The sequence below is a fragment of the Mustela lutreola genome, chromosome 3, assembly GCF_030435805.1.
Source record: "Mustela lutreola isolate mMusLut2 chromosome 3, mMusLut2.pri, whole genome shotgun sequence".
In the NCBI taxonomy this organism is placed as follows: domain Eukaryota; kingdom Metazoa; phylum Chordata; class Mammalia; order Carnivora; family Mustelidae; genus Mustela; species Mustela lutreola.
The window spans coordinates 91,526,961-91,546,388 of record NC_081292.1 but is presented as its reverse complement, the minus strand read 5'-3'; the positions used below and the strand labels follow the sequence as shown (position 1 = coordinate 91,546,388).

The 19,428-nt window shown below is 39.6% G+C and overlaps 1 non-coding gene across 1 annotated transcript; it reads right to left on the bottom strand.

Moving 5' to 3' along the window:
• Positions 1 to 1,583: 1,583 nt before the first annotated feature.
• On the bottom strand, positions 1,584 to 1,687 carry LOC131828379 (U6 spliceosomal RNA). The gene has a single exon (XR_009352395.1). It is a non-coding gene; the product is annotated as a U6 spliceosomal RNA (small nuclear RNA).
• Between the last annotated feature and the right edge of the window lie 17,741 nt (positions 1,688 to 19,428).

The window sequence follows — 19,428 nt, the reverse complement described above, 5'->3', positions numbered from 1 at the left end:
TGAGAAAGGAATCCATCAAAATCCTTGAGGAGAGAACAGGTAGCAACCTCTTTGACCTCAGCAGCAGCAACTTCTTCCTAGGAACATCGCCAAAGGCAAGGGAAGCAAGGGCAAGAATGAACTATTGGGATTTCATCAGATCAAAAAGCTTTTGTTTGCACAGCAAAGGAAACAGTTAACAAAGCCAAAAGATGACTGTCAGAAGTTATCTGGGAGAAGATATTTGCAAATGACATACCAGATAAAAGGCCACTATCTATCCAAAATCTATAAAGAGTTTATCAAACTCAACACCCTAAGAACAAATAATCCAATGAAGAAATGCGCAGAGGACATGAACAGACATTTCTGCAAAGAATACATCCAAATGGCCAACAGACACATGAAAAAATGCTCCACATCACTCGGCATCAGGGAAATAAAAATCAAAACCAGAATGAGATACCACGTCACACCTTTCAGAATGGCTAAAATGAACAAGTCAGTCAATGACAGATGCTGGCAAGGATGTGGAGAAAGGGCAACCCTCCTACACTGTACGTGGGAATGCAAGCTGGTGCAACCACTCTGGAAAACAGCGTGGAGGTGCCTCAAAAAGCTGAAAATAGAACTAGCCTATGACCCAGTGATTGTAGTACTGGGTATATACCCTAAAGATACAAACGTGGCATTCTGAAGGGGCACATGCACTCAAATATTTATAGCAGCAATGTCCACAATAGTTAAACTATGGAAAGAACCTAAATGTCCTTCAACAGATGAATCAATAAATAAGATGTGGTATATATGTACAATGGGATACTATGCAGCCATCAAAGGAAATGAAATCCTGCTATTTGTGATGACGTGGATGGAACTAGAGGGTATTATGCTTGGCGAAATAAATCAATCTGAGAAAGACAACTATCATATGATCTCCCTGATATGATGAAGTGGAGATGCAACATAGGCGGTTTCAGGCGTACGAAAAGAAAAATAAAAGAAGATGGGATTGGGAGGGAGACAAACCATAAAAGACTGAATCTCACAAAACAGACTGAGGGTTGCTGGGGGGAGGTGTGTTGGGAGAGGATGGTGGGGGTATGGACATTGGGGAGGGCAGGTGCTATGGTGAGTGATGGTGAGTGCTGTGAAATGGGTAAACCTGGAGATTCACAGACCTGTGCCCCTAGGGATAAAAACACATTATATGTTTATAAAAAATTTTTAGAAAATAGTTTTAAAAATCCATTAAAGAAAAAGCACATATTGCAAGCCCAGAGCTAATCTCATATTCAATCAAAAAAAATTGAAAATTCTCCCCTTAAAGATCAGAACAAAGACAAGTGTGTCCACTTTCACTACTCTCATTTGACATAGTACTGGATGTCCTAGCCAGAGAAACAAGGAACACAAAGAAATAAAAGTCTCAAAAAAAAAAAAAAGGAAGAAGTAAAATTTTCTTTTTTTTAATAACATGAACTTACATGTAAAAGAATCCTAAAAAATTCACAAAAAATTTTGAATAAACAAATTTAGTAAAGCTGCCAAATACAAGATCAATATATAAAAGACAAGAATTTTGTTTTGTTTCGTTTTTTTTTTCCAATATGGAATGCTTCCCAGTTTTTCATGTCATCCTTGTTCAGTGATCAAGCTAATCTCTGCATCATTCCAATTTTAGTATATGTGCTGCCAAAGTAAGCACAAGACGAGCATTTTAACACTCTAATGATGAACTATCTGAAAAAATAAAGAGAACAATCTAATTCACAATAGCATCAAAACTAATGAAATACTTAGGATAAGATTTAACTAAGAAGATGAAAGATATGTACCCCATAAACTATGACATTGATAAAGAAATTGAAGGAGACATAAATGGAAAGATAGCTCATATTTATGAATGGTAAGAATTAACATTGTTAAAATGTCCATACTACCAAAAACCATCTGTAAATTCAATTCCTATCAAAAATCCAATGTTAGGGGTGCCTGGGTGGCTCAGTGGGTTAAGCCACTGCCTTCGGCTCAGGTCATGATCCCAGGGTCCTGGGATCGAGCCCTGCATCAGGCTCTCTGCTCAGCAGGAAGCTGCTACCTCTTCTCTCTCTGCCTGCCTCTCTGCCTGCTTGTCATCTCTCTCTGTCAAATAAATAAATAAAAAATCTTTTAATAAATCCAATATTATTTTTTTACAGAAGTAAGTAAAGAATCCTAGAATTTATATGAGACCATAAAAGACAAATAATTAAAGCAGTTCTGAGAAAGAATGAAGAAGTGAAATTACACTTCTTGATTTGAAACAATACTACAAAGCCCTCATGCTCAAAACAATAAAGTATACTGGTATAAAAACAGACCAATAAACAAGTAGAACAGATTTGAGAGTCCAGAAATAAATCCTTTCATACAGTCACCTAATATTTGACAGGGGCCAACATATATAATGGGTAAAGATAGTCTGTTCAATAAATGATATTTAAAACTGAATAGTCACATAAACCAGCATGAAACTGGAAGCTTATATCACTCATAAATCTTAACTTGAAATAGATCAAAGACTTAAATGTGATGCATGAAACTAAATTTCCTAAAGGAAAACATAGGAAAAATTCTCCTTGACATTGGTCTTGCCAATAGTTTTTGGATACCAGGCCAAAAACACAAGCAAAAGAAGCAAAAATAAATAAATGGTATTACATTAACTAAAGTTTCTGCATTGCCAAAAAAAAAAAAAGAGAGAGAGAGAGAGAGAATGAAAACACAATCCACAGAATGGAAGAAAATACTTACAAATCTTATATCTGAAAAGAGGTTAATAATCAAGAGATACAAATAGAAAAAAATATATCATTAAAAAATAGCAAAAGGATCTCAATAGACTTTTTTTTTCAAAAAAGTTATATAAATGACCAACAGGAGCATTAAAAAGTGCTCAATGTAAAAACTCAGGGCAAATTCATTATGTTGTTGTTTACCTCTGAAAAACACAATATTACTACCTATTAGAATATATACTACCAAAAAATTAAAACTAACAAATTTTGGTAAATATTGGGGAAAATGGGGAACTTATGCACTGTGATAGGGATATAAATTTGTATGGAAAACAGTATGGAGACTATTCATATTATTAAAAGTAAAATTACCATATGATTCAGTAATCCCACTTCTAGGTATATATCTAAAGGAAACGAAGTCACTATTCGAAGACATATCTGCACTCTTATGTTCATTATAAAATTATTAACTCTAAGCAAGAGATGGAAATAACTTCAGTATCCATTAATGGATGAATGAATAAAATAAGTATGGTAAATATATACTATGGAATACTACTTAACCATGAAAAATTAAGAAATACTGCTTTTTACAACAGCATGGATGGATCTTGAAGGTATTATACTAAGTGAAATATTTCAAAGATTTTATATATATTTTTTAATTTATGTATTATGATATCCCTTACATACAGAATCTGAAGAAAAAGCAAACTAATGGAAACTTAGAGTTGAGTTGACAAGAGGTGAACCTGGGGTGGAATAAGGTGGTCAAAGGGCACAAACTTGCAACTATAATATGAAAAAGTTCTGGGGATCTAATGTACAGCATGATGATCATAGTTAATAATATATACATACTTTTTTATTGTGCTTCCCTTTATTAAACTTTACATATATCACATTCTTACAAGTTGAAAGTTTATAGCAATCTTGTATAAAAGAGGTCTGCTGCCACCATTTTTCTAAACATTTGTTCATTTTGTGTCTCTCTGTCACATGTTGGTAATTCTTGCAATATTTCAAGTTTTTTCATTATTATTGTATTTGTTATGGTGATCTGTGATCAGTAATTATGACCCACTGAAAACTCAGAACTAGTTTACTTAAGGTATATACATTGTTTTTCTTTAAAGACATAATGCTTTTGAACAGTACAGTATAGTGTTTATTTTTTATATGCACTGGGAAACATAATTTTTTATTTGCACTGGGAAACCAAAAAAAAATAATAATGATTTGACTTAGTTGATTGAGATAATCACTTTATTGAGGCAGTCTGGAACAAAACCCACAAGACCTCTGAAGTTTATCTCTACTGTACTATATACATAAAAGTTGCTAAGAGAGTAGATCTTAAAATTCCTTACAATACATGCATAAAAAACAGAGGCAACTATATGAGATAGTAGATGTATTAACATTTTTATGTAGATTATATTGCAATACAGATGTATACCAATTTATCAAATGGTACAGAATTTACACAATGTTAAAAGTTTGCAGTGTTATAAGAAATCATTTCTTAAATTTACAAATTATAATATGTCAATTATTTTTCAATAAAGCTCGAAAAAACTTTTTGTAGAATTAATCTATTTTTCAAAAAAGGAATTAAGGAAGTAGAAACTGCAACTAACTCTGAAATAATAGAATATAAAATCCATTGTAGTTATATACACTGTGACAAACACTATTAGTTAGTTTACAATGAAGGAATACTTATGAAGCATGAAGGATGGTCTATAAATAAGGCTGAAAGAGCTCAGTTTTAAGGTTTAAATTTAAAATCTTCTTTTGAAATACTAAACTGACCACCCAGTTTTCCAAACATAAATGTCTTAACTGCATGAATTTATTTCATACAACTCTATAATCTAGTTTCATAAGAAAGCAGCATGAAAATTTTGAATAAGACAGACTTGCTTAAGTTTCTTTATGTTCAACAGTAAAGGATACTTCCCTAAAAATAAATAGAAGAAAAATCTGCATATTTATCATGATAATTATTATTCATAATGAGATTCATATTGAATTAGGGAATATATATCCTCAGAGGGGGTAAAGTAAAATGAAATTTATTTTGGTAAATGTGTCTATGAATAGTCAATACAATGCCTCAATATAATTGAATATTATCATTTTGAACAATTTAATTACTATTATTAGAATTATTATAAGTATAAAAATAGCTATCATTTTAGCATGGAATATGAGACTCTCATGCTCCATGCTTCATTACATCCACACAACAACTCTGCATAATAAGTATTATCATCACCATTTCATGGGTGAAAAAACTGAGGCTAACACATTTAGATAACTGGTTTATGATTACATGGCTGGTAAAGATGCATCACACTAATTTAGGCTTTATGATTTCAGAATTGTACTCTTTCCACTGCACATTCTAATTACTCTGTAAATACTTGGCTTGTTTTCATTTAGTTCTTTAATTTTATTCATGTGGCGATGGCTTAAAGCTCCATTTAAAGGAAGCTTAAAAAATTCATTTAGCCAAAAGCTCCCAAGAAATAAAAATGTCATGGATCTAATGTAGACATGGATATCATTAGTTAATGAGTAACTATATATTTTCCACTCTAGTGAGATAACAATCAGAGTCTTTTTCTAAGTTTTAGTCTCTGAGTGTTCAAAAGGACTTTGTTAAAATAGAAATATTTAGACAAAGGTGATCAAAAGTCTGGATCAGGTCACCTTAAGATAAATATTAGGAAACTGAGGAAACAAATGGAGATTTGAACACTGAGCTATGATATAATGAATGGTTTAAAGTATTTAGTAGAGAATAGAAAAGCCCTTTGAAGCCTGGTCTTAGCCTAGCATTGCAGCTTCTGGCATATCTGTCTATCTATCATTTACCTATCTATCTATCTAGATATAAATTTGAAAACTTTTTTAACTTAAAGATTTTGAGAAATAGAACATAATTAGCACCATAGAAGATCTGTTTATGATAACAACCTAGCCCCTCCTCCCAGTTTGTTAATATTCTCTCTTATTTAATGTAACATTGTGCAAATATACCACTACTGATCTGCCGTTATGAATGAAATAACTATAATCATCTGTTTGCATATCCTGATGAAAATATTCCTTTAGTTCCATGTTGTATTTCTAGGAATGGACCAATTTTTTTTTTTTAATTTTTAAGTTTTCTAAATATTGTCCAACTTTCCTCATATGTTTTTGTTATGTGCACTGTCATTCCTTCACATTCTTGCAAGACATTTTCACTGTTGCCCAATATGGTAAGTGTGTAATAGTATGCCATTCTAGGTTTTAATTTATTTTTAATTTAATTTAATTTAATTCCAGATTCATAATAAAGATAAACAGTTTTTATATATGAGTGGCCATTTGGATTACCCTTTCTGTACAGTACATGCTCAAATCTTTTGATATCTTAACATTGTGTTATACTGACTTCTTTAATAGTAGATTTTCTGAATGAACTTTTAGCTGTGTAGGTCTTCTCTATTTTATTTTGAACTTGTTTTCATTTCAAAATCTTTATATTTATTTTCATAATCTGCTTTTATTTTGCTTTGTCTATTATCTATCTATCTATCTATCATCTATCTATCTATTTATTTATTTGCAAGCAAGAGAAAGCGAGCTAGTGAGAGCGCAGGGATGGATAGAAAAAGAAGGGAAAAGAATCTTAAGCAGGCTCCAGGCTCAGCACAGAGCCCAACTCTGGGCTCTATTTCACAACCCTGACATCATGACCTGAGCCAAAATGAAAGAAATAAAATAAAATTAAGGTGTTAAAAAAAAAGGACAAAGAATTGGAGGTTTAATTAAGTGAGCCACCCAGGCACCCCTGTGGTATCTTAAATTGGCTGTCATATCTTTAAATTCTAGAGTATCCATTTGGTTCATTTATAAAACCTTTCTCAATATCATTTTTAGTTTCAATTTTTTGTTCAATTTGCTTCCCCTCTCATTTATTTGAGCAGAGTAATCAAGCCATTTTACAATCTTTATTGATCATTTTAACATCATACTTAATCCCATTTTGTCTATCAAATCTTGTTAATGGTTTTTCTTTGTGTGCTTTGTTCCATTTTGCTATGTTCAAGACATTATATTTGAAACTCTTATTGAGTAGGGATAATTAAGAGCTATCATAATGGTATGGTCCTCCTTGGCAGGATTTTCTCTTATATCTGAGACTCTACAAGACAATCATACTCCAAATTCAGTGATTGACTTTCTCAGTTTACACAGAAGGCAAGGTAGGCTATAGTCTTATTTCTGCTTCTCCTTGTGCTTTGGGGATCTCAACTTAAATTTGGGTTGTACCAAAGTCCTCAAATTTGATTGCTGCTGGATTTTGAATTTTGTTTCTCTAGTATCAAGAGTCTATTAAAAACACAGCTCAGTGTGTTTTAGCAGTTTCAAATGCTCTCATAGCTAAAATGGCTTCAGGGCATATATCTCTGGGCTCTCATTGTATTTCCTATTTTGGCCCAGTAATCCCTCCCTTATTTTTATAATCATTCTGATATTTTTAACTTTAAAAGCTATTTTGTCTGGATTTTTAGTTGTCTTAAGAAAGAGTTTTTAGATCACCATTACTAGAAGCAACAACAAATATACATGAAAATATCTGCAGTAGTTTATCACATCTTTATGGCTTTGAACTTCCATAAGCCGAGGCATCCTTCTCTAATCACTTAGGCAAACTCCAATTTACCCTTTAAAACAACACAAGAATTGCTTCATTTAAGAACATGTTCAGGGATGACTCTTCCCCACTGTTCTTACCAACATTCCCACACACTCTTTGCTACCCACACTTGTTTATGAACTTTCATTAAGTATATCAGCGTCATTAGGTATATAGAATTTTGCTCTATTGTATTTTTGTCCTTTAGAGCTTTAATTAAATATTAATTCCATAGAAAGTCTGTCCCTTTTCTTTCAAACCTGGGTTAGTTATTTCTTCTCATTCTTTGTCAGAAGTTACTTTATTAGAGAAACTTACAGCTGTATTGTGACTTTGGAGCCTTTACAGTTTTTTGACTGGAAAAATCACCCATCCCTGAGATTTTTACGCAGCTTCCTAGCTGATATTATTCAGAAATCTGTTCAAAACAGACTTTTTCAGGGAGGCCCTTTCGGACCACTCAGTTACAAAACCTCTTCTCAATCACTGCTCTTTTTAAAATGTGCTTATTTAGTTCAAATATGCATCACTATTAAAGAAAAACCAGTACGATTTTTTTCTTTTTAAAGTTGGCTTACCTATTATCTATCTCTCCCATTAAAATGATTCCTCTGGGCTGGGGTTTTGTTGTGCACATCTTAGGCCAGGCACTCAATAAATTGTCTCTGAATGATTGAATTGTTTGACTCCCTTGCTAGATTCTCAACTTCATGAGGCCAAGGATTGTTCTATTCAGTCCTTCTTTACCCTCAATGTCTGTTATATTGCAGTCACTTACGTGACTAATGGGAAAAATCACAGAAAGAAAGAGTTAAAACTACAGAAAAACCCCGTAGGTTCAATAACACAAAGCTTTCTAAAATTATTTAGCCCAGGAATTGAATACTGGCTGCACTTTTGATTTTTTTTAAATGGTATTGAATTTAATTTAAATGGAAATACTTGAATGGTAGAATAATAAAAAAAATTTATAAAAGCAACTTGCTCCTTAAAGTAAGAATTATATAGGGCATCTCTTCTAGAAGCAAAATTTTCAAATGTCAAACATCTAAAAGCATAGAGGAGAAGTAAGATTGTGAATTGTACTTCAATGCTCTTTTCTTTATATTCAGCAAACAGCTTCATTCACACCTTTCCAATTTTTTCAACTCTTTTAACAAAGCCTTCAGAGGAGTTACTGCTGATGACAACCATCACAGCCTAACAGGAGAAATTTTATAAAGAAAAATAATAGCATGTTTTTCCCAAATTGTTAAGGATATGGTGAAGCTCTGTCGGATTCAAAGGAGGAATGTGCAATTCCATGCTATATATAATAATAACTTATTTTAATAGTGGCTTTGCAATTTTTCAGATATATCCATTTACTGAAACCACTATCAATTAAACAGAAACAAACAAATTAACAGGGGTTCGAGACAGGAATTATCTAATCTAAAAATAGCACATGTTCACAGAATACACAACACATATCCCAAGTACTACTATAGGTTTCAAGTAATAGTCAAAACAATAGTAAACATGATTCAGACCCTACCAGTCAAATCATAAATGGGACCTTAACTGTAAATCCTTATCTTTAGATCAAAGCGGGTAACTGGGTGCTGAGGATACATTATAGAATTAATATGTCGTAGAACTCCTCTGAAATGAGTCATTTATTCCATCACTTTTCCTTCACAGCTGCTGACCCATGTTTTGGTTCCTGGAAATAGCTGCTACCCTGTTGTACTTCTTAAAAGCACATATATTGATAACTTTACTCATTCCTCCATTCCTCTGTGACTGTCACTGTGTTAAAATGTGGAGTCAGCTGACTCACTTGTGGTGGTAATAAAGTAGATGAGTTTGCAAAGTATTTTGTTATTTCTAAAAATGCAAAAACCAAATTACATTGAAATCATAAGGGGTGTTTCAGGGAGAGCTGTAGGATGTGGTTTGTTGTGTAATCCACAGAGATTAGCTCCAACACATATTTAAACTCTCCTCTAGGAGCAACCTTAGTGGTAAAGCAAGAAGATAAACAGATGTATACACACTCTGGCACAAAATTATCACTTATGTTTGGCTTCCTAGTCTCCTCGTGTTCCTTATTTATCTTAACTTCTCTCTGAAATCAGGAAACACAAAATCTCAATCAGTTGACATTTTTCTACTGAATTACCCAATAGTCTGATCATACCCCTAAGACTTTTTTAAATTAGTTCACTCATAATCCCAAATCTGCTTTGCTTCCTCATCTGAGTACACTGTAATTTGATTTCAAAATGAGGACAGTTGTCAGTAATGCCACATTCATTAATCTATTTTACAATTCCATGTACTTAGAACTATGAAAATATGTTAATAACATCCATTCCAATAAGCCACCCTAAATTTATTATCATGAAACAAGACCTCAAGAAAGAGAATTCAAAATCATCCATGTATTTGCAACTTATTGCAATAAAGCCTTTATCAATAGACTTCCCTGTGCACATGGTGGTCAAATTGCTGGTAAAAACCAGCCAGATCTATTACAAGCTTTCTCATGGCTTCTAGGTAACCCAAGTGAGCCTTTATTGATACTGGGAAGAGATAAAGCAGGGAAGGGATAAACAGTGATGTAAGAATTGGCTAGACAAAAGTAATGACTCTCATTACAAAGTGAGTATTTTAAAGCAAAAGAGCCTGTTGGGAATATTGTTTTATAAAATAGTGGCTTTTTTTTTAACTTTTTAAAATTCAATTAGTTAGCATATAGTGTACCATTAGTTTCAAATGTAGATTTCAGTTATTCATCCATAGCATATAATAGCTAATGCTCAGTACTTACTGTTATAGCTTCTTGAAAGCAGAGTTTTAATCCACTGAGCCACCCAGGTGCCCTTGAAAGCAGAATTTTAGATCATATTTTCTGATTACTGTAGTACAACACTTTCCTGCTAGCAATCTTCAAAACATACTGTTTGTTAGAGGAATTTCTTTAATAATAAATAAATAGGAATTTATTTAAATTTATAAATACATAAAGTAAATAGGAATTTATTTAAATTTATTTAAATATTGCACACTGTTTCATTGTTCATAAATAAGGTGATGATATTTTAGCCATTAGTTGGTAGCACTGATATATCACTTTCTTTTTACTTCTTAGTGCATTCTCTTTACAAAAAATAGATATATATTTTATAAGAATCTGAATCTGTGGCAAACATTTAAAAAACCCTATACAGTAAAGTTTATCATTTTAAGTAATCAATTATCTTCCTCAATTGTGATAGTATATCCTTCTATCTAGGCCAGATATTGTATGAGGGAATTGAAGAGACATACTTTTCTAAATTTCACTTTTCTCATCTGCAAAATGCTAATCATGATCCTACAATAAAATACACTTATAATTTTTTGATGAAAATTTATTTATTTATTTTAAGATTTTATTTATTTATCAGAGGGAGTGGGCGAGAGAGCAAGCACAGGCAGACAGAATGGCAGGCAGAGGCAGAGGCAGAAGCAGGCTCCTGGCCGAGCAAGGAGCCCGATGCGGGACTCGTTCCCAGGACGCTGGGATCATGACCTGAGCCAAAGGCAGCTGCTTAACCAACTGAGCCACCCAGGTATCCCTTTTGATAAAAATTTAATCTGTATAAACAATATATTTGCTGTAATGCGTGGTTCATGGAAAACATCTTATTTAATTATAAGCAACAACAGTATTAGAAATTAAGTAAATGTATCTATAATATTTAAAATTTTAACACATAATTCCAGTGCATTGCCTTATATTCTCAAATCCCTTTACCACTTTCACTGACAGAGTCAAATGTACTTTTTCTACTAGTAGCCAGCTCTTTGTCTTTTGTCAGAAAGATGCCCTTGTGAATTATTTATAATAGAGATATTAGCAATAATAATAATAATAATAATAATAATAAATAGCAATGAAAATGTTAAAAAAAAGTTTTCTTAACTAATTAGGGTTCTTAGACATCAATTAGAGGAACCACCTCTGGCAAGCAAATTAATCTGCAAGACATTACCAGAATTAACAAGTCAGTCAGATAAAGGGTCCGTAGACTGAAAGGTGAAGCAAAAGGACTAGGTTTGGAAAATAGGTAAGGACAATGAAAAAAATGATCAAATTTTTGGGCAAAATAAATTCTTAGGTGTCCTTTTAATGGAGTCCTTGGCATTATGTAGCAGAATCTCTGGAGATTATCTCAATCCATTGGGGTCACCCCGTTTATTAGCTTGCTATTGACAAAGGTATTTACAAACTGTAGAGCAAGAGGTTATAATGTAGAAAACTGATGGTAATGCACAAGATTCTTGTTAACAATAATGCAAGTTAGTTGATCAGAAGGTGTGGGACTCTCTGACTCTGAGTCCCCTGGTGTCACCTTTTGATTTTAGTAACCAAAGGTCCAGAGGCATTGGGGAATCCTGATATGACCGGCCAGGGAGGGGACGTGTCTGGCGGGCGAGCTCTCTTCTCCCTACATCCTCTCGGCTTCAGTACAGCAGAAGAACATGTCGCTTCCTTTAGGATGTGCCTAGAAATGAGCTGGGCAGGGGGGTTTTCTCTGTAATGGGGTGCCTGGATATGTTGGTTCCAATTCCGTTGGGCTCTGTCGTCAGGGAAGTGAGGTCACCACTGCCTGGGGGCTCCTTACCGAACTTCCTGCTGTACCAGAACTCCCTGAGCCGGCGGTCCCCAAGCTGCTCAGGCTCACACTCCACTCAGGCAGTGCCCATCCAGTGACCCCCATACAGCCTCCCCCAGCCCCTGGGAGGCCTGGGTGCGGCTGTTGTCCCCGCTGGAGGCAACAGAGCTGGATTTATACTAGGTCAGTGTTAGGGTTAGGGTTAAGAAAGATTTATGGTCTGGGTTAGGGTTAGATGTCCTTGGGTACAGGGTTAGCGTAAGGCTTAGGGTAGGGCTCAGGGTTAGGGTTAGGTTCATGGTTAGGTTTAGGGTCAGGCTCACAGTAGGGTCAGGGTTAGCGTTATGGTCAGAGTCACGTCAAGGTCAGTTTTAGGGTGATGGTTAGGTTTAGTATCAGGTTCAGGGTCATGGTTAGATTTAGGGTCAGGTTCAAGTTTTGGTTTGGAGGCAAGGTTCATGTCAGGGTCAGGGTTAGGTTTGGGACAGGTCTAGTGTCAGGGTTAGGGTCAGGGTCAGGCTTAGGTTCATGGTTATGGTAAGGTCAGCTTTATGTTTAGGTTCTTTTTTATGAGTAGGTTCAGGATCAGGGTTAGCTTTAGGGTTACGATTCTGATTAAGATTAAGGATTGGGTCAGAGTTAGGTTTACACTCAGGTTAGGGTCAGTGTTAAGGTCAAGGCCAGGATCAGGTTTAAGGTTAAGGTCTGACATAGGCAAACTTCAGAGTTAGGGTTATGATCAGTGTCAGGATTATTGTTACAGTGGGGTTAGGGTTAGGGTTAGAGGTAGGTTGAGGGTTAGGGTTAGACCGGGTTAAGGTCAGTGTCAGCGATTATGTTAGGGGTTAGTTTTATGGTTAGGTTCAGCGTTAGGTTTCGGGTCAGGGCCCGTGTTAGTGTCAGGCTCAGGGTTACGTTTAGGGTTAGAGTTAGGGTCAGGCTCACATTCAGTATCAGGGTTATTGTTAGGGTCGTGGTCAGGTTCACTGTTAGGGTCAGGGTTACGTTTATGGTCTTCGCCTGGGACAGGGTCAAGGTGAATCGAGGGCCAGTGTCTGGTTTACCATCAGGATCAGGTATTGGTTTAAAGTCCACATTCGGGTCAGTGACAGGGTTATGTAGTGGTCAGTGTTAGGGTCATGGTTAGGTTTAGACTCAGGGCCAGGTTCAGGTATATGGTCAGGGTCTGGTATAGGCAAAGTTCAGGGTTAGGCTTATGATCATAGTCAGGTATAGGGTCAGGGTTATTGTTAAAGTTTAGGGTTTGTGTTAGGGTTAGCATTTGGTTGACAGGGTTAGAACTTGTTAGGATCAGGGTCCGTGGTAGGTTTAGGGTTATTCTTAAGGTTAGGTTCAGCGATAGGATTCGGGGGAGGGCCCGTGTTAGTGTCAGGGTTAGGGTTACATTTAGGGTTAGAGTTAGGGTCAGGCTCACAGTCAGGGTCAGGTTTAGTGTTCAGGTCAGGGTCGGGGTCACACTTTGGGTCAGGTTTAGGTTTATGTTCATGGTCTGGGTCAGGGTCAAGGTGAAGTTTAGCGCCAGTGTCAGCTTTAGGGTCAGGTTCAGGTATTGGTTTAAAGTCCACATTCGGGTCAGGGACAGGATTGTGTACTGGTCAGTGTTAGTGTCATGGTTAGGATTAGGGTCAAGGTGAGGGTCAGGTGAAGTTCATTGACAGGGTCAGGTTTAGGGTCAGGCTTTGGTTTAGGGTCAATGTTCGATTCAGTGTCGCAGTTAGGTTTTCGCTGTAGGGTTTGGGATTGGTGATAGGGTTAGAGTTAGAAGTAGGTTTATGGTTAGGGTAAGACTTAGACAGCGTAAGGTCAGGGTTAGGGTTTTCGTTACTGTAGGGGTTAGTGTTAGGTTTAGGGTCAGTGTTAGGTTTAGGTTCAGGGTCCGTATTAGGGTCATGGTTAGAGTTACCTTTAGGTTTAGGGTTAGGGTCAGGCTCACAGTCATGGTCAGGGTTAGGGTTAGGGTCAGGGTTAGGTCAGCATCAGAGTTAGGATTAGGGTCAAGGTCAGGGTCATGGTTAGGTATGCGTCTTGTTTACAGTAATATCAATGTTAGGTTTAGGTTCAGGACCACAACTAGGTCAGTGTCAGGCTTAGGTTTAGGTTAGGGTTCAGGTCCGGATCACAGAGGGTCAGGGTCAGGGTCAGGGTTTGAGTTAGGGTTTGGGGCAGGCTCACAGTCAGTGTCAGGGTCAGGGTTAGTGGTTACTGTTAGGGTAAATCCCGCTCCTGGGTCATAGACCCATCCATTCAGGGTCTCAGGATAAACCCTGGGCAGAAGGGTGTAGACCCTCCACCCGATCCCACTTAACCAGCCTTAAACTTGGGTGTGAACATGACTTGCCCAACAGACACTTAACCCCTCATCAGCCTGATCCTGCCTGGGGCATCACCACCCACGATTGCATGGCCAGGTCCTCTTTACACACAGACACACAGACACCAAGAGGAACACACACACACACACACGCTCACACACAGAGAGACGGGGAGGAGACCTAGTGCTACACCCGTGGATCAGAAGGTGTGGGACTCTCTGACTCTGAGTCCCCTGGTGTCACCTTTTGATTTTAGTAGCCAAAGGGCCTGAGGCATTGGGGAAACCTGATATGACCGGCCAGGGAGGGGACGTGTCTGGCGGGCGAGCTCTCTTCTCCCTACATCCTCTCGGCTTCAGTACAGCAGAAGAACATGTCGCTTCCTTTAGGATGTGCCTAGAAATGAGTTGGGCAGGGGGGTTTTCTCTGTAATGGGTTGCCTGGATACGTGGGTTCCAATTCCGTTGGGCTCTGTCGTCAGGGAAGTGAGGTCACCACTGCCTGGGGGCTCCTTACCGAACTTCCTGCTGTACCAGAGCTCCCTGAGCCACCGGTCCCCAAGCTGCTCAATGCTGACCCTCCACTCAATGCAGTGCCAATCCAGTGGCCCCCATACAGCCTCCCCCCAGCCCCTGGCAGGCCTGGGTGCAGCTGTTTTCCCCGCTGGAGGGAACAGAGCTGGGTTTAGACTAGGTTAGTGTTAGGGTTAGGGTTAAGAAAGACTTAGGATCAGGGTTAGGGTTAGACGTGCTTGTGGTCAGGGTTAGCGGAAGGCTTAGGGTAGGGGTCAGGGTTAGGGTTAGGTTCATGGTTAGGTTTAGGTTCAGGCTCACAGTAGGGTCACGGTTACCGTTACCATCAGAGACAGGGTCAGGGTCAGTGTAGGGTGACGGTTAGGTTTAGGGTCAGGTTCAGGGTTATGGTCAGATTTAGGGTCAGGTTCAAGTTTTGGTTTGGGGGCAAGGTTCATATCAGGGTCAGGGTTAGGAGTGGGTCAGGTCTAGTGTCAGGGTTAGGGTCAGGGTCAGGGTTAGGTTCATGGTTATGGTAAGGTCAGCTTTATGTTTAGGTTTTGTTTTATGAGTAGGTTCAGATTCAGGGTTAGCTTAAGGGTTAAGTTTCTGTTCAGGATCACGGATTGGGTCTGAGTTAGGTTTTTATTCAGGGTTAGTGTCAGTGTTACAGTCAAGGCCAGGGTCAGGTTTAAGGTTAAGCTCTGACATAGGCAAAGTTCAGAGTTAGGGTTATGATCAGGGTCAGGGAGAGGGTCAGGATTATTGTTAAAGTGGGGTTAGGGTTAGGGTTAGAGGTAGGTGGAGGGTTAGACCGGTTTAGGGTCAGTGTCAGGGATAATGTTAGGGGTTAGTTTTAGGGTTAGGTTCAGCATTAGGTTTCGGGTCAGGGCCCGTGTTAGTGTCATGGTCGGGGTTACGTTTAGGGTTAGAGTAAGTGTCAGGCTCACAGTCAGGGTCAGGGTTAATTTTAGGGTCGGAGTCAATGTCACTGTTAGGGTCAGGGTTAGGTTTATGGTCTTTGCCTGGGTCAGGTTCATGGTGAGGTTTAGCGCCAGTGTCAGGTTTACGGTCAGGATCAAGTATTGGCTTAAAGTCCACATTCGGGTCAGGGACAGTGTTATGTAGTGGTCATTGTTAGGGTCATGGTTAGGTTTAGTCTCAGGGCCAGGGTCAGGTATATGGTCAGGGTCTGGTATAGGCAAAGTTCTGGGTTAGGCTTATGATCATAGTCAGATATAGGGTCAGGGTTATTGTGAAAGTTTAGGGTTAGTGTTAGGGTTAGCGTTTGGTTGACGGTTAGGGTTAGAACTTGTTAGGATCAGGGTCTGTTGTAGGGTTAGGGGTTACTCTTATGGTTAGGTTCAGCGATAGGATTCGGGGGATGGCCCGTGTTAGTGTCAGGGTCAGGGTTACATTTAGGGTTAGAGTTAGGGTCAGGCTCACAGTCAGGGTCAGGTTTGTTGTTCAGGTCCGGGTCGGAGTCATTGTTAGGGTCAGGGTTAGGTTTATGGTCATGGTCTGGTTCAGGGTCAGGGTGATGTTTAGCGCAAGTGTCCGGTTTAGGGTCAGGTTCCGGTATTGGTTTAAAGTCCACATTCGGGTCAGGGACAGGATTGTGTAGTGGTCAGTGTTAGTGTCATGGTTAGGATTAGGGTCAGGGTCAGGTCAGGTGAAGTTCAGGGACAGGTTCAGGTTTAGGGTCAGGCTTTGGTTTAGGGTCAATGTTCGGTTCAGTGTCACAGTTAGGTTTTGCGGTAGGGTTTGGGATTGGGGTTAGGGTTAGAGTTAGAAGTAGGGTTATGGTAAGGCTTAGACAGCGTAAGGTCAGGGTTATGGTTTGGTTTAGGGTAGGGTTAGTGTTAGGGTCAGGGTCAGCGTTAGGTTTAGGTTCAGGGTCTGTATTAGGGTCATGGTTAGAGTTACCTTTAGGTTTAGAGTTAGGGTCAGGTTCACAGTCACGGTCAGGGTTAGGGTTAGGGTCAGGTTTAGGTCAGCATCAGGGTTACGATTAGGGTCAGGTTCATGGTCAGGGTTAGGTATGAGTCTTGGTTACGGTAATATCAACGTTAGGTTAAGGTTAAGGGTCCACCATCAGGGACATTGTCAGGCTTAGGTTTAGGTTTAGTGTTCAGGTCAGGATCACAGACAGGGTCAGGGTCAGGTTCAGGGTCAGGGATTGGGTTAGTATTTGGAACAGGCTCACAGTCAGTGTCAGGGTCTGGGTTAGTGGTTACTCTTAGGGTTAGACCCGCTCTTGGGTCATGGACCCATCCGGTCAGGGTCTCAGGATAAACCCTGGGCAGAAGGGTGTAGACCCTCCACCCAATCCCACTTAACCAGCCTTAAACTGGAGTGTGAACATAACTTCCCCACCAGACATCTAAACCCTCAACAGCCTCATCCTGCTTGGGGCATCTCCACCCTCGATGGCATGGTCAGGTCCTCTTTACACACAGACACACAGACACCCAGAGGCACACACACACACACACACACACACACACACACATACAGAGATGGGGAGGAGACCTAGGGCTACACCGGTTGATCAGAAGGTGTGGGACTTTTTGACTCTGAGTCCCCTGGTGTCACCTTTTGATTTTAGTAACCAAAGGTCCAGAGGCGTTGGGGAATCCTGATATGACCGGCCAGGGACGGGACGTGTCTGGCGGGCGAGCTCTCTTCTCCCTACATCCTCTCGGCTTCAGTACAGCAGAAGAACATGTCGCTTCCTTTAGGATGTGCCTAGAAATGAGCTGGGCAGGGGGGTTTTCTCTGTAATGGGGTGCCTGGATATGTTGGTTCCAATTCCGTTGGGCTCTGTCATCAGGGAAGTGAGGTCACCACTGCCTCGCGGCTACTTCCCGAACTTCCTGCTGTACCAGAACTCCCTGAGCCGGCGGTCCCCAAGCTGCTCAGGCTCACACTCCACTCAGGCAGTGCCCATCCAGTGACCCCCATACAGCCTCCCCCAGCCCCTGGGAGGCCTGGGTGCAGCTGTTGTCCCCGCTGGAGGCAACAGAGCTGGATTTATACTAGGTCAGTGTTAGGGTTAGGATTAAGAAAGACTTAGGGTCTGGGTTAGGGTTAGATGTCCTTGGGGTCAGGGTTAGCGTAAGGCTTAGGGTAGGGCTCAGGGTTAGGGTTAGGTTCATGGCTTGGTTTAGGGTCATGCTCACAGTAGGGTCAAGGTTAGCATTACGGTCAGAGTCACGTCAGGGTCAGTTTTAGGGTGATGGTTAGGTTTAGGGTCAGGTTCAGGGTCATGGTTAGATTTAGGGTCAGGTTCAAGTTTTGGTTGGGGACAAGGTTCATGTCAGGGTCAGGGTTAGGTTTGGGACAGGTCTAGTGTCAGGGTTAGGGTCAGGGTCAGGATTAGGTTCATGGTTATGGTAAGGTCAGCTTTATGTTTAGGTTCTGTGTTATGAGTAGGTTCAAGATCAGGGTTAGCTTTAGGCTTAAGATTCTGTTTAGGATCACGGATTGGGTCAGAGTTAGGTTTACATTCAGGGTTAGGGTCAGTGTTAAGGTCAAGGCCAGGGTCAGGTTTAAGGTTAAGATCTGACATTGGCAACCTTCAGAGTTAGGGTTATGATCAGCGCCAGGATTATTGTTAAAGTGGGGTTAGGGTTTGGGTTAGAGGTAGGTGGAGGGTTAGACCGGGTTAGGGTCAGTGTCAGGGTTAATGTCAGGGGTTTGTTTTAGGGTTAGGCTCAGCGTTAGGTTTCGGGTCAGGGCCCGTGTTAGTGTCATGGTCAGGGTTACGTTTAGGGTTAGAGTTAGGGTCAGGCTCACAGTCAGGGTCACTGTTAGTGTTAGGGTCGTGGTCAGGGTCACTGTTAGGGTCAGGGTTAGGTTTATGGTCTTTGCCTGGGTCAGGGTCAGGGTGAAGTGTAGCGCCAGTGTCAGCTTTACGAATAGGATCAGGTTTGGTTTAAAGTCCACATTCGGGTCAGTGACAGGGCTATGTAGTGGTCAGTGTTAGGGTCATGGTTAGGTTTAGGGTCAGGGCCAGGTTCAGGTTTAGGGTCAGGGTCTGGTATAGGCAAAGATCATGGTTAGGGTTATGAGCATAATCAGGTATAGGTTCAGGGTTATTGTTAAAGTTTAGGGTTAGTGTTAGTGTTAGCGTTTGGTTGTCGGTTAGGGTTAGAACTTGTTAGGATCAGGGTCCGTGGTAGGGTTAGGGGTTACTCTGAGGGTTAGGTCAGCGATAGGATTCGGGGGAGGGCCCGTGTTAGTGTCAGGTTCAGGGTTACATTTAGGGTTAGAGTTAGGGTAAGGCTCACAGTCTGGGTCAGGTTTAGTGTTCGGGTCAGTGTCGGGGTCACTGTTAGGGTCAGGGTTAGGTTTATGGTCATGGTCTAGGTCAGGGTCAGGGTGATGTTTAGCGCCAGTGTCCGGTTTAGGGTCAGGTTCAGGTATTGGTTTAAAGTCCACATTCGGGTCAGGGACAAGGTTATGTAGTATTCAGTG